Here is a 15,792-nt window from a genome sequence, read left to right as displayed (position 1 = left end):
GACTATACCATTATCACTGACTTTAACTACCACCACTGTATTTTGTTTTTGATACTGACCACTGCCATCATATTATATATTGCCATTGAATATTGTACTACCACTCTATTGTGTACTGCCATTGTAATTGCTGTGCAGTAATTTGTATTGGTTTGTAAACCTAGTTAATTTTGTAATACATTTGTTTTGTATACCACTTGTAAAATTTAATTCACACTAAATAATGTACAAATTTTAGGTACAGATTTCTGGGTTAACCTATTGTTTCAATTTGGGAATCGACATGTAACGCCAACACTATTGTTATGATACAGGAAAGAGCGTTAACTTTACCTTGGTTTATTTTTACATTTGTCTGTTAATATTGTTCCAAGTTCGTCGTAAGTCCTTGTGAACATGCTTAAATCCTAAGCATGATTAGATTATGGGGACGTTGTTTTTAGGTGGTGTTTAGGCTGTGAGACGCAAGTTCAGTTCATGTATTTAGACCCTAAACGTGTTTAGATAGAACAACACACATGTGTATTCCGTTCAGGACTTAAATATATTCCTAAACATGTCCTGTATGTCCTCTGTGGCACGGGTGGCCCAGTCGTCTAAGGCCCCGCGATTCGCTGTGCAGAGTTGCGTCCCTTGGGCACGCCAGAAACCTATGATTGTGTGTTCGAATCCCGGTTCGCCCCAATTATGTTTCTAGGTTTGTCAGCACCATACCCGTGCTCGTGGGTTACACCGAAGTGGTACACGTCTGAGACCTACATCACTTCGAGCTTTCCTCCCACATTAAGCTGACATGCCGTGATATAACTGGAATGCTGTTAAAAGCGGCGCTAAACCCAACTCACTCACTCACTCACTCACCTGCATGTCTTTACATTCTAACCATATTGTCATGGTGTAGTGTAGGGCTCGTTTCGATACATTACATTGCACATACAATATAACACCACGAGTGTGTCAGCCCGGGCTTATTGATGTTACAGGACTATTACGGTGATAGTCCACAATGACAATGGCAGCTGTAAACAGCTGGTGCAATTTATCACCTCATTATAACTACCAACTGCTATGATCGAACAAGAATAACGATCTAGGCAAATGTTCCCCAGACAATAGGTGTGTGTATGATGTGTGTGTGTGTGTGTGTGGGGGGGGGGGGGGGGGGGGGGGCCTACCTATTGATATCAGTACTCTGCCTATATACATGCACACGAATAATGTCTAACGGGAGATGTACTGTTTGTTGTTCTTCTATTCTGTATTGCCTCTCTCAGGCCTGTGAGTAAGTGAGTGAGTATGGTTTTACGCCGCTTTTAGCAATATTCCAGCAATATCACGGGCGGGGGACACCAGAAATGGGCTTCACACATTGTACCCATGTCGGGAATCGAACCCGGGTCTTCGGCGTGACGAGCGAACGCTTTAACCACTAGGATGCCCGACCGACCTTCTCAGGCCCGTGAAGATCCGGGGTAGAATAGGTCTTCAGCAACCCATGCTTGCCGTAAAAGGCGACTATGCTTGTCGTAAGAGGCAACTAACGGGATCGGGTGGTCAGGCTCGCTGACTTGGTTGATGCATGTCATCGATCTCAAGTGCGTGGATCGATGCTCATGTTGTCAATCACTGGATTGTCTGGTCCAGACTCGATTGTTAACAAACCGCCGTCATATAGCTGGAATATTACGGAGTGCGGCGTTAAACATCAAACAAACAAACAACTTTAGTGTCTCAAAAATTCACAGAGAATATAACAGAGAAACCTGTTAGGATATTCCCAATACAATAAAACAATTAGGGGATATGCAACGAAAGCACGAAATATGAACTTGCCTCTGGATCTTGATTGCATTTGGCACAATGATTACCCCGATTTAACGTATAGTTTGGACATTTGGGGATTTGAAAATTAAAGTCTTAGTGACGAGAACAGACTGTGTTCTTGAAATGACATAAACGCTAATGGACTACTTCCACATTCCTCTGGAACCCCCTGGGAATTCCCTTGCACGAATAAATACTGATCATTTAAACCCCGGAACTCAGTGTTTTAGCATACATTGAGAAACGTCAAACTGCATGATCGTTCACGAATATCCTCGCTACAACTCATCCTAGTGAGCAAAACGTAGAAATGCTCATCCACTGTCATAGTAGCGACCGACAGTTTGTCTACGTCAATCTATGTATTTACTATTTGACGCATGTTTATAATCACCTTCCAATGAGTGAGTGAGTGGGTTAAAACGCATCGGCATTATTTCAGCCATAAACCGACGAGACCAAGTTAATATGTTTACCACTGAGTCATGTATGCAAAGTTGTATTCAAAAACATAATTGAGCATAACAATATCATGTATTCATTTTTAAAACTCGGGCTGTATGCCACCAGTAACCAAAGCTAGGCTTCCTCCTGCTGTTTTTTAAACCGCTCAAGATTTAGTTCCTTTGCCCTTAAGCTTTTGAATCATGTTCCACACCTTGGACATGGATGTGCGGGAATTGATTTTGGATACATAGTTCCTCCAGGATTGCCGTTTATTCTGTTTAAAAGTACATCTCGCTTTGGCGCCCGAGATTTTAACGTTATTCAAGCAGATAGGTGTGATTACCATCATTGAAGATGCATAAATCATTGCTTGAGATAAAATCTTCAAGGACTTTTCCTTTATTATTTGTGTCAGTACTCCCCCATAGGGGATTATGACCGTTTAAATCGCCCATGATGATACAGGGCTTCTGGAGCTGATCGTACAAAGTCTGAAGATCTGATTGACAGATAGTTGAGGAAGGTGGCAGATACGGACAGCAACAGGACAGTAACAGTTTGTAGAGTGGTGTTCAGTGGAACAGGGCTATGGATAATGCCCTGCTTCACCAGGATAGAAGAACCTCCTGTAGCTTTATCACCAGCAGGGGAAACGAGTGGTAAGAATTGTACTGACGGATATCAAATAGATTTGTGTTTTTTAAATATGTTTCTTGGACACAAAAAGCTGACGGCTTAAAATCTTGGATTAAAAGTGTATTTCATTTACATTCTTCTGAAGACCTCTACAATTCCATTGTATTATGTGTTTTGGATTCATGGTGGTGCTTCCACAGGTGAATTATCACGCGAACGTGAGGAAGACTTTGTAGTACTCCTATCGGTATCATGTGGAGATGGAGTTACCTCCATGTCCAGAGGACCAAAGGAGTTATGGACCTCTACTGGGACCTCTAAGGGAGAGGTGGTCTTTGGTGTTTGCAGCTGTTCTTTCTGCTGCTTCTTTTTCAAAAAATGTCTTTCCTTGTTTGTAAGTTTAACAATTTCTGGTTCTGGTTCTGGTGTTTAGAAGTCTGAGACTCAACAATTGTTACAGTTTTGTTTTTGGGAGGAGTCACAGACGAGGGTGTCACAGCTGGTTTATGGAGAAGCAGTAGGAAGTGGCTGAACAGACTTGTCAGATCAGTCTGGCAGTCGATGGAGGCAGTAGTGACAGGAGGACGAGAGACAGCAGCAGAGTAGATGAAAGTAGAAGTGGTTGTGGTAAGATCCACAACCCTCTTCTTAGCTTCGTGGTACGAGACATTTTGTTCTGTTTTGACTTTAATAATTTGGGACTCGCGTTTCCACACAGGACAGGATTTTGTAGAAGCCATATGGTTCCGACGGCAGTTGGCACATTTCACATCCTTCCTGCAGTCAGTGGCCTTGTGCTTGTCACCACAGCGGTAACAGACAGCAGAGGCAAGGCGGACTTGGAACCATGTCCAAACGCTTGTCAGGTGTAGCACCGGAGTGGATTGGAGATATACACCTCCACTCCGATGTTACAGTAACCGGCTTCAATAGATTGAGGGATAGACGTTCGCGGGAAAGTGAAGAGGTAGGTGTTGGTTGGTTGGACCACACCATCCTTCTTGAAGGTAAAATGTTTGACAGCTGTGACCGACTGTTGGTCAAGGTCCCTGGCCATATCGTCTTCGGACATGCCGGACAGGCAGCGATCTCTGTCACGGACAATGTCCTTACACAAGGTCTGTGTCTTGTGCACTGAGACAACAACCTTGATATTGACAGACTCTTTTAATTTGAAACCAATGATACCTTTGGAGATTGCAAATGGATTCAATTGGATTGGTTCTTTGTCTAAAGCTTCTATAAACAAGAAACGTGGCCAATAGCCGGATCGATTGGATGTTCTCTCGTTAGACGAGGTATTGTCAGTATCTATGTATCGTCTCTTTCAACCAGGTTGATGGGAAGCCATGTCGAAAGGAAAATAATTCTGCACCCCTTTTCCCCACCCACCATGGAGTGACTACAAGGACAGTCTTATGCTGCAGCGGATCTCTAAGCTGCAAAGACTGGGGATAAAGGGGTGGTATACTCCTGCAAATTTGACACGAAGAGCTATAGCATTCTACGAAATTATAGGTCAGACTGGTTCGGCCCATGATAATCAGTTGGAGACGTACAGAATTCGGAGGTCAGCATCACCAGATTGGCCCATGAGCCACCGCCTTCTGGGCGAAGGACTCTAAGCAACCCTTTTTTTATAGATTGAAAGATTAAAATATTAACTGTAAACCATATCCAGTCATATGAGGTGGGCACGAGTGGCCCAGTCGTCTATTTGATTCCCTGTGCAGAGTTGCGTCCCTTGGGCATGCCAGAAACCTATGATTGTGGGTTCGAATCCCGGTTCGCCACGATTATGTTTCTAGGTTTGTCAGCACCATACCCGTGCTCGTGGGTTTCACCAAAGTGGTAAACGTTTGAGACCTGCATCACTCCTGGCTTTCCTCCCACATTAAGCTAGCACGCCGTGATATGACTGGAATAATGTCAAAAGTTAAAGCCAACTCACTCACTCGCTCCAGTCATATGAGGTGACGCGAAATGGGGTTGAGCGTCGCGTTTAAGATTATTACACTTAATATAGAGACGCGCATGCGTGCGTGCGTCCGTGCATGTGTGTCTGTGTCTGTGTGTCTGAAACTGTGTCTCCAGCTGCCTGTACTGTACTGTACTGTCTGGTCTAGAACCGCTTTTATAGTGCTAGCCGACTGCGATACCATATCGCAGTTTCACATTCTGACACAGTATACTGACGCCGAGCCGACCAGTCCTTGTTTAAACCCCTCAACGCCGAGTGCCAGGCAGGGTAACAACAAGTATCTTTTAACGCCTTTTGGTGTGACGCGGCCGGAGATCGAACACCGACCTTCCGCGCTCTGGACAAACACTCTAGACCACGGAGGCGGTCTTCAATCAAATGCACACGTGTCCGCCTCACAGGACAACAGAGAACAAGATCTTGTTCACGCGTGTATTATTACAGGCATGACGACGACTGTCGTATTATGTTCAAGGTTGAAGTTTGAGCGATCTATTCCAGGTACTTCACCCATTGTTCCTTGGGGAGCCCAGGTTATAAACCCCGGCTGACAGAGCTGCCATAACCCCTGATGAGTTAGTTTGATGATCAATGTTGTACTGAGAGGGGCTGAAACCCATCACCAACAAGTACAAATGTACCAGTGAACGAGCGTGTTGTTCATGAACACACGGAGGACCTTTCGTACAAATATTATATTTTTGCATCATGACATCACAAAACTGTGTGGCTGTCTCATGAAATATATACGTGGCTAACCATGACGACTATTGCCCACCTCATACCAGTCAACCATGTTGCATGTTTCAATGCTCGCCAGTCAAACCGCACCTCGTCCTCAGCTGTAGACCAACCAGTCGTCCAACCATAACGCGAGCAGACGACAAGCGTCTGCTTCATTCGGCTGAAGGCGAATCGCGCGCGCCTGCTTGCATGGTCCTCTTTGCAAAACGAGCCTACAGTTTATTCCCAATGGCTAAATATCTCGTGGATTACCAGGCACCTGTATGGGCACAGAAGCTAAAAAATGTCCCAAAACATAAAGTGGAGGTAAGTGAAGAATTTCTGTCCTTTTGATAGAATCTAGTGTGAGAAATATTTCTCTAAGATATGCGAGACTGTGTGGGATGATCGATCGATATTAAAGGCCAGGCTTCAACCGAGCCCTGCTACTAAACAGCGCAGACATCGCCTCGTGTGTTCTATCAATACCACAGCGTCTTCAGATGATAATCAAACAAGCCATATTCTTTGATAATCTTCCATCTTGACAGAATGTATCTAAATGGTTTTATTCAGTATTATCGCAGACAGCTCAATTTTACAGCGAATTCTCGGCTCGGATTCAAGGGCCTAGTTGGTCACCCCCACCTTTTTCTTTTCGTAGGAGTTGACCAAATCTTGTTTGTTTGTCTGTTTAACGCCACATTCAGTAATATTCCAGCTATATGACGGCGGTCTGTAAGCAATCGAGTCTGGACCAGACAATCCAGTGATAGCTATCGTGACCATCGGTCCATGCAATTTGGACATGATGACATGCATCAGCCAAGTTAGCGAGCCTGACCACCCGATCCCGTTAGTCGCCTCTTCCTGCGGAAAACCAGTTCTAACCCGAATCCTCATGGGTCAGTTAATCAAATGGTCTTTCGATGTCCATCAGACGGATTATGGGTCACGGTGCCCTGGTGGAGGTGACTCGCTCAGGCTATCAGCCACTGGTTTATCGGCATAGTTCAGACCCTTTAACAAAGAGGATGTCACTACAGTAAAGCAACGCTCTTAATCAGCTATCATAACAAAGTTGCACAAAGCGAAAAAGGTAAATATGTCCGACAATTTAATATTGAAATATCTGTTCTTGACAATGATGGAAATCAGGTAACCTCGGTACTCTGGGCACCCACTTAGGGAGACCTTTCTCATTACAAAACTTGTGTGGCATATATATATATACTCTTTGAAAACATGAAACGCAAAGCTAGATTTGTGTGAGGTAGAAAAATACAGTCATACGAAGAACCGTACAAGGTATTGAGCCAAAATGTTGTGGAGAGAACCCTTGATGATTGTAGTCATCTCAGATATCGGTACATGGGAAAAGTCTAAAGTGAATGTCAGCTACCATCAATAACGTGTTTGTCCCCCGTTGGAATCGATAGCGGCCTGACATCTCCTGCCCATGGAAGAGACGAGTGTGCGAATCACATCCTGGGGAATGGTAGCCCACTCGGTCTGCAACGCAAAAGCCAACTGCTGCAACGTCTGGGTTTGTGGTTGACGTCGGCGTAGCCATCTATCTAATTCATCCCACAGGTGCTCTATCGGGTTCCAATCCAGGGATCTGGAGAGCCAGGGGAGAACATTAACGTTGTTGTTGTGTAGACAGTCTCTTGTGATCCGTGATGTATGCGGTCGAGCGTTGTCCTGCTGGAATACACCATTGCCGTTGGCTGCAATTTGGAGGACGTTTGGTAGAAGAATTTCGTTGATGTATCATTTAGCCGTATGATTGCCTTGGATATGGCCAAGACCTATCCTGCCATGATGAGAGATAACCGCCCACATCATAACGCTACCCTCGCCAAACCTGTCCACTTCCTGTACGCAGTTTCCGGTGTAACGTTCTCCCCGACGTCTGTAGACCCGTGCTCTTCCATCCCCTCGACGGAGGAGAAATCTTGATTCAGCAGTTCAGGCCATACCCTGTGTTGACGACACCAATGCAGTCGTTGTTGACGATGTTGTCGACTCAATATGACGCGTCGAACAGGACGTCTTGCTCGTAGATCTGCTGCTCTTAAACGGTTTCGTACGGTCTGATCGGAGATTCTGCGCAGTCCAGGTATTTGGGAAGCGGTTGAGGTGGCTGTGGTCGTCCTTTCACGTAGATGGCGCGGTCGGGTGTAGCGATCTAGGGCGGTGGTGGTTACTCTTGGTCGTCCCGATCACGTGTTAACTGATGGTGCTGAGCGCTACATTGAAAACCCTGGCTACAGCTGATCGGGATTCCCCTGCCTGCAAGCGACCTTTGACGTTGTTTCGTTGCACTTCTGTTAATCTTGGCATGTTGTTGAACAGTCACTGTTCGATTAACGCAGATGCCTGGCATTTATAAACCCTGCACTTTAATACCATTCATAGTGCTGCTGCACGTGCAGTCCGTGCAGCTCCATGCCCTTTCGTTAATGCACTGGGTGCGTTTATTTCCGTATCGTACGTGTTTCCCGACTAATGTGTAGTTTCGGTCATTTTGATCCGATAAATCACTTTATACACTATAACACATTAAACCTCTTCATTTTGCACCTCTTGGTCCGCTAATTTTGCTTTTATGGCCAAAAACAACCGTTTTTCGTTTCCTTATTTTTGAAGAGTATGTTATGGTATTATGCAAATGAAACGCGTTTGGTATTAATATTAATTAAAAAAAAGAAATAATGATGTGTGTCAAGAGAATGTATTAATTTATGACTGCAACCCGACACAGCTATCGTAAACGATTCAAGCGGAAATAACAACTTATCATTTTCCGGCGTGCACACAGACACCGGTACACCGGTACACATTACAAACATAGCCACTGGAATGTTTGCCAGGCGACTGAGCTCTCATAGATATATTGTCGTGTCGTGTCGTGTCGTGTCGTGACGTGTAATGTTTAGTAATATTAATATTTGCTTAATATATATTGTGTAAAGGGCTCAATACCTGTGAAAATTATGTGAATGGACCAGTGAAAATCGGTAGCAATACCAACATATTGGTCATTTTACCCTTTATAGAAAAGTTTCTAGCAATCTAAGGTCATGCAAGATATTCCGGTAAAACGTGGACATGCTACAAAAACATTGTTACATAATGACTAAAATGCCGTCGTGCGCGTGCGTGTCTGTGCGTGCGTGCGTGTGTGTGTGTCTGTGTGTGTGAGCCTCTGTGGGTGTCTGTGTGGATGTCTGTGTGTCTGTGTCTGTGTGTCTGTGTGGTGGTGGGGGTGGGGTGGGTGCAGTACTTTTCGCTCGTCACATTCCCCATATGGGTACAGTATGTGAAATCCCACTCTGGGATATTACTGGAATATTGCTGACGACGCAGCGTTAACATCCGATGGCTACCTGTGTACGTTATATGTTTCTTTATTTTCATTGCATATAAACTGTTTGCGGAAGTACCAAGCCATTCTAGACTTGCCCATTTTAATTGTACCACTTGCTAAGGGAACAACAGTACATATATTCAGCACTTGTAGGACAGAATGTAACAAATAATACGCCTGTTGCTCGCCATATGTAAAGTCCCGTTAATCAGGATGGCACTGTTCCCATGGAAACCATCTGGGATATTCGATATCTAATCAGCGCACTCAATGAAGCGTCACCAATATGGATATGTATAGAGTACTCAAGCCGCCTTGTTCAAAACAAGAAATGACAATAAACAAAGCCCTAGTCGTCGAAGTCCACATGATGGTCAACTGTTTGACGCTGTGCGAACAAGGTTCAATAATACAGGAGCAGGTGACTACTGAGCAAATTATTACACATTTAATTATGGCGTTCATGGCCTTAGGAACATAATACCCGAACACAACCAATTGTCATCTGACGTCGAGGCATGGGCACATTGTTTCTGACCTCAATAACAGGAGTGAGTGGGTATGGTTTTACGTCGCGTTTAGCAATATTCCAACAATATCCCGGTTGACACCAGAAAAGGAATCGAACCCGGGCTTTCGGCGTGACGAGCGGACACTCTAACCACTAGGCTACCCCATCGCTCCTTAATGACCAGGAGCAGACAACTATTGACACGGGATACAATGTGTCGATTTCTGATTATTGCAAATCGGGAAAGATATATTGCTTTAAGTGGTTTGGCAGTCAACGTCAGGTGGCAACACGTTTTGACGTCACTCAGAGTTATATTTCATAACTGTGGCAGCCGCACAAACAAATATTTTCAAGGTACCCGCTACCATAGTGGAAACATCTTCAATAGTTTTCTTCAAAACTTCATTTATCTTAATACCTAATGTTTCAATATGTTTCAAAAGTGAACCGAAGTACGCTTTGCCTGTTACATATATTCAGCAACCATTTGGCGTCTCCGCTCTAACCGTATCCTCCCCAAACCCCAAATCCCATAGCCTTTCAGCTTACAACAACAAAGGTCACAGCTGAACGCTCAGATCCCCTGTAGTACCTTCTCGATGAAATGGGTTAACCCACAAAGAACCACGTCATGTGGAGATAATCATCATGACCAAAACAATACACATTGTATTTATCATTCGATCACGCACAATATCAGCACGCACAAACACAGGCGTCCAGCAAGGTCTGATGTCGTGTGAGATACACCACCAGGGTGTTTGAGTTGTTTGCTGACCCGTGAAGATCCGGTGTAGAACAGGTCTTTAGCAACCCATGCTGGCCGTAAGAGGCGACTAACGGGATCGGGTGGTCAGCTCGCTGACTTGGTTGATGCTTGTCATCGATCCCAATTGCGTGGATCAATGCTCATGATATCAATCACTGGATTTACTGGTCCAGACTCGATTATTCACAGACCGCTGTCATATAGCTGGAATATTGTTGTGTGCGGCGTTAAACAACAAACAAACAAAACAAAAAATGTTGTTGTTGTCACAAAATTATCATTGAAATACACTGATCCAGGTTTCATTCTTTCCCGCTATTATGAATCTTTGGAATGGTATTAACATATGTAAAGTTGTAAACATGCTACATCTCCAAGAGAAAACCTCAAAAGAACTTCGATATGCTCACCTTTGTCAAGGCAAATAACCGGGCGTGGGACACGAATTACTGAAAAACAAATCGGCTCTAACTACCTTCTGCGTTTCAAAGAGTAGAGTTTTTATGATTGAAATGCGATTTACATTTGACAGTGGCGTCTTTTCATTTACACTGGAAATGGTTCGTCCTATGTGAATAGCTGCTCAATTTTATTGTATGGCTAAAATACACCTACCAGTAAGACGCACATCGAAATACTTGAACTTCATCTACATTCACTGACAAAGTCTCCCCCTCACAGGCTGTCTAAATACTTCAGTTCCAATTTGAGTTTGTATTTGTACAGTTCGGTGTCTGTTGAAGATCATTGCACAAGTACTTTCGACAGTTCGGTGTCTGTTGAAGATCATTGCACAAGTACTTTCAACAGTTCGGTGTCTGTTGAAGATCATTGCACAAGTACTTTCAACAGTTCGGTGTCTGTTGAAGATCATTGCACAAATACTTTCAACAGTTCGGTGTCTGCTGAAGATCATTGCACAAGTACTTTCGACAGTTTGGTGTCTGTTGAAGATCACTGCACAAGTACTTTCAACAGTTCGGTGTCTGCTGAAGATCATTGCACAAGTACTTTCGACAGTTTGGTGTCTGTTGAAGATCACTGCACAAGTACTTTCAACAGTTCGGTGTCTGTTGAAGATCATTGCACAAGTACTTTCAACAGTTCGGTGTCTGTTGAAGATCATTTCACAAGTACTTTCGATAGTTCGGTGTCTGTTAAAGATCATTGCTTACGTACTTTCAACAGTTCGGTGTCTGTTGAAGATCATTGCAAACGTACTTTCGATAGTTCGGTGTCTGTTGAAGATTATTGCACAAGTACTTTCAACAGTTCGGTGTCTGTTGAAGATCATTGCAAACGTACTTTCGATAGTTCGGTGTCTGTTGAAGATCATTGCACAAGTACTTTCAACAGTTCGGTGTCTGTTGAAGATCATTGCACAAGTACTTTCAACAGTTCGGTGTCTGTTGAAGATCATTGCACAAGTACTTTCAACAGTTCGGTGTCTGTTGAAGATCATTGCACAAGTACTTTCAACAGTTCGGTGTCTGTTGAAGATCATTGCACAAGTACTTTCAACAGTTCGGTGTCTGTTGAAGATCATTGCACAAGTACTTTCAACAGTTCGGTGTCTGTTGAAGATCATTGCACAAGTACTTTCAACAGTTCGGTGTCTGTTGAAGATCATTGCACAAGTACTTTCAACAGTTCGGTGTCTGTTGAAGATCATTGCACAAGTACTTTCGACAGTTCGGTGTCTGTTGAAGATCATTGCACAAGTACTTTCGACAGTTCGGTGTCTGTTGAAGATCATTGCACAAGTACTTTCGACAGTTCGGTGTCTGTTGAAGATCATTACCCAAATACTTTCAACAGTTCGGTGTCTGTTGAAGATCACTGCACAAGTACTTTCAACAGTTCGGTGTCTGTTGAAGATCATTACCCAAATACTTTCAACAGTTCGGTATCTGTTGAAGATCATTGCACAAGTACTTTCAACAGTTCGGTGTCTGTTGAAGATCATTGCACAAGTACTTTCAACAGTTCGGTGTCTGTTGAAGATCATTTCACAAGTACTTTCGATAGTTCGGTGTCTGTTAAAGATCATTGCTTACGTACTTTCAACAGTTCGGTGTCTGTTGAAGATCATTGCAAACGTACTTTCGATAGTTCGGTGTCTGTTGAAGATTATTGCACAAGTACTTTCAACAGTTCGGTGTCTGTTGAAGATCATTGCAAACGTACTTTCGATAGTTCGGTGTCTGTTGAAGATCATTACCCAAATACTTTCAACAGTTCGGTATCTGTTGAAGATCATTGCACAAGTACTTTCAACAGTTCGGTGTCTGTTGAAGATCATTGCACAAGTACTTTCAACAGTTCGGTGTCTGTTGAAGATCATTTCACAAGTACTTTCGATAGTTCGGTGTCTGTTAAAGATCATTGCTTACGTACTTTCAACAGTTCGGTGTCTGTTGAAGATCATTGCAAACGTACTTTCGATAGTTCGGTGTCTGTTGAAGATTATTGCACAAGTACTTTCAACAGTTCGGTGTCTGTTGAAGATCATTGCAAACGTACTTTCGATAGTTCGGTGTCTGTTGAAGATCATTGCACAAGTACTTTCAACAGTTCGGTGTCTGTTGAAGATCATTGCACAAGTACTTTCAACAGTTCGGTGTCTGTTGAAGATCATTGCACAAGTACTTTCAACAGTTCGGTGTCTGTTGAAGATCATTGCACAAGTACTTTCAACAGTTCGGTGTCTGTTGAAGATCATTGCACAAGTACTTTCAACAGTTCGGTGTCTGTTGAAGATCATTGCACAAGTACTTTCAACAGTTCGGTGTCTGTTGAAGATCATTGCACAAGTACTTTCAACAGTTCGGTGTCTGTTGAAGATCATTGCACAAGTACTTTCAACAGTTCGGTGTCTGTTGAAGATCATTGCACAAGTACTTTCGACAGTTCGGTGTCTGTTGAAGATCATTGCACAAGTACTTTCGACAGTTCGGTGTCTGTTGAAGATCATTGCTTACGTACTTTCAACAGTTCGGTGTCTGTTGAAGATCATTGCACAAGTACTTTCGACAGTTCGGTGTCTGTTGAAGATCATTACCCAAATACTTTCAACAGTTCGGTGTCTGTTGAAGATCATTGCTTACGTACTTTCAACAGTTCGGTGTCTGTTGAAGATCATTGCTTACGTACTTTCAACAGTTCGGTGTCTGTTGAAGATCATTGCACAAGTACTTTCGATAGTTCGGTGTCTGTTGAAGATCATTGCACAAGTACTTTCAACAGTTCGGTGTCTGTTGAAGATCATTGCACAAGTCCTTTCGACAGTTCGGTGTCTGTTGAAGATCATTGCACAAGTGCTTTCGATAGTTCGGTGTCTGTTGAAGATCACTGCACAAGTACTTTCAACAGTTCGGTGTCTGTTGAAGAGCATTGCACAAGTACTTTCAACAGTTCGGTGTCTGTTTAAGATCATTGCACAAGTACTTTCAACAGTTCGGTGTCTGTTGAAGATCATTGCACAAGTACTTTCAACAGTTCGGTGTCTGTTGAAGATCATTGCACAAGTACTTTCAACAGTTCGGTGTTTGTTGAAGATCATTGCACAAGTACTTTCAACAGTTCGGTGTCTGTTGAAGATCACTGCACAAGTACTTTCAGCAGTTCGGTGTCTGTTGAAGATTATTGCACAAGTACTTTCAACAGTTCGGTGTCTGTTGAAGATCATTGCACAAGTACTTTCAACAGTTCGGTGTCTGCTGAAGATCATTGCACAAGTACTTTCAACAGTTCGGTGTCTGTTGAAGATCATTGCACAAGTACTTTCAACAGTTCGGTGTCTGTTGAAGATCATTGCACAAGTACTTTCAACAGTTCGGTGTCTGTTGAAGATCACTGCACAAGTACTTTCAACAGTTCGGTGTCTGTTGAAGATCACTGCACAAGTACTTTCAACAGTTCGGTGTCTGCTGAAGATCATTGCACAAGTACTTTCAACAGTTCGGTGTCTGTTGAAGATCATTGCACAAATACTTTCAACAGTTCGGTGTCTGCTGAAGATCATTGCACAAGTACTTTCGACAGTTTGGTGTCTGTTGAAGATCATTGCACAAGTACTTTCAACAGTTCGGTGTCTGTTGAAGATCATTGCACAAGTACTTTCAACAGTTCGGTGTCTGTTGAAGATCATTTCACAAGTACTTTCGATAGTTCGGTGTCTGTTGAAGATCATTGCTTACGTACTTTCAACAGTTCGGTGTCTGTTGAAGATCATTGCAAACGTACTTTCGATAGTTCGGTGTCTGTTGAAGATCATTGCACAAATACTTTCAACAGTTCGGTGTCTGTTGAAGATCATTGCACAAGTACTTTCAACAGTTCGGTGTCTGTTGAAGATCATTGCACAAGTACTTTCAACAGTTCGGTGTCTGCTGAAGATCATTTCACAAGTACTTTCAACAGTTCGGTGTCTGTTGAAGATCATTGCACAAGTACTTTCAACAGTTTGGTGTCTGTTGAAGATCATTGCACAAGTACTTTCAACAGTTCGGTGTCTGTTGAAGATCATTGCACAAGTACTTTCAAAAGTTCGGTGTCTGTTAAAGATCATTGCACAAGTACTTTCAACAGTTCGGTGTCTGTTGAAGATCATTGCACAAGTACTTTCAACAGTTCGGTGTCTGTTGAAGATCATTGCACAAGTACTTTCAACAGTTCAGTGTCTGCTGAAGATCACTGCACAAGTACTTTCAACAGTTCGGTGTCTGTTGAAGATCATTGCACAAGTACTTTCAACAGTTCGGTGTCTGTTGAAAATCATTGCACAAGTACTTTCGACTGATCGGTGTCTGTTAAAGATCACTGCACAAGTACTTTCAACAGTTCGGTGTCTGTTGAAGATCACTGCACAAGTACTTTCGACAGTTCGGTGTCTGTTGAAGATCATTGCACAAGTACTTTCAACAGTTCGGTGTCTGTTGAAGATCATTGCACAAGTACTTTCAACAGTTTGGTGTCTGTTGAAGATCATTGCAAACGTACTTTCAACAGTTCGGTGTCTGTTGAAGATCATTGCACAAGTACTTTCAACAGTTTGGTGTCTGTTGAAGATCATTGCAAACGTACTTTCAACAGTTCGGTGTCTGTTGAAGATCATTGCACAAGTACTTTCAACAGTTCGATATCTGTTGAAAATCATTGCAAACGTACTTTCAACAGTTCGGTGTCTATTTTGACTTTTATAGTCTAGTAGGGAGATGTATGGAGAATAGAAATGCAGACGAAGCCATAAGTTAATTCTATACCGCTAATTGTTTTATTAATCACTAATCCCTTCACATTGTCGTCAGTTTTGGCTTTTTTAATCTTAAAAAGGGAGAAGAGAAATGCCGAAAATTCCTTTTGGCGTTCCCGGGATCAGTGAGGACCCAGACACGGTTCATTGACACGGGATTTGGCGCTCCCGGTACCAGGCAAATAAAACTATTACAAAGAAGTACCGCTGATCAATTTCATTACCGTAATTATACATCCAAGTAAATGACTGTGCAAAACAAGATAGACAC

General features: G+C 43.0%; 1 pseudogene; it reads left to right on the top strand.

The window, feature by feature from the left end:
• Positions 1–5,550: 5,550 nt before the first annotated feature.
• Positions 5,551–15,792, top strand: part of LOC139447534 (uncharacterized) — a 56,611-nt pseudogene continuing 46,369 nt past the window's right edge.

Source organism: Haliotis cracherodii, unplaced genomic scaffold (assembly GCF_022045235.1).
Source record: "Haliotis cracherodii isolate W230 unplaced genomic scaffold, xgHalCrac1.p SCAF_7, whole genome shotgun sequence".
NCBI classification, from domain to species: domain Eukaryota; kingdom Metazoa; phylum Mollusca; class Gastropoda; order Lepetellida; family Haliotidae; genus Haliotis; species Haliotis cracherodii.
The sequence above is the reverse complement of the archived record's forward strand: the minus strand, read 5'-3'. Positions and strand labels throughout refer to the sequence as shown.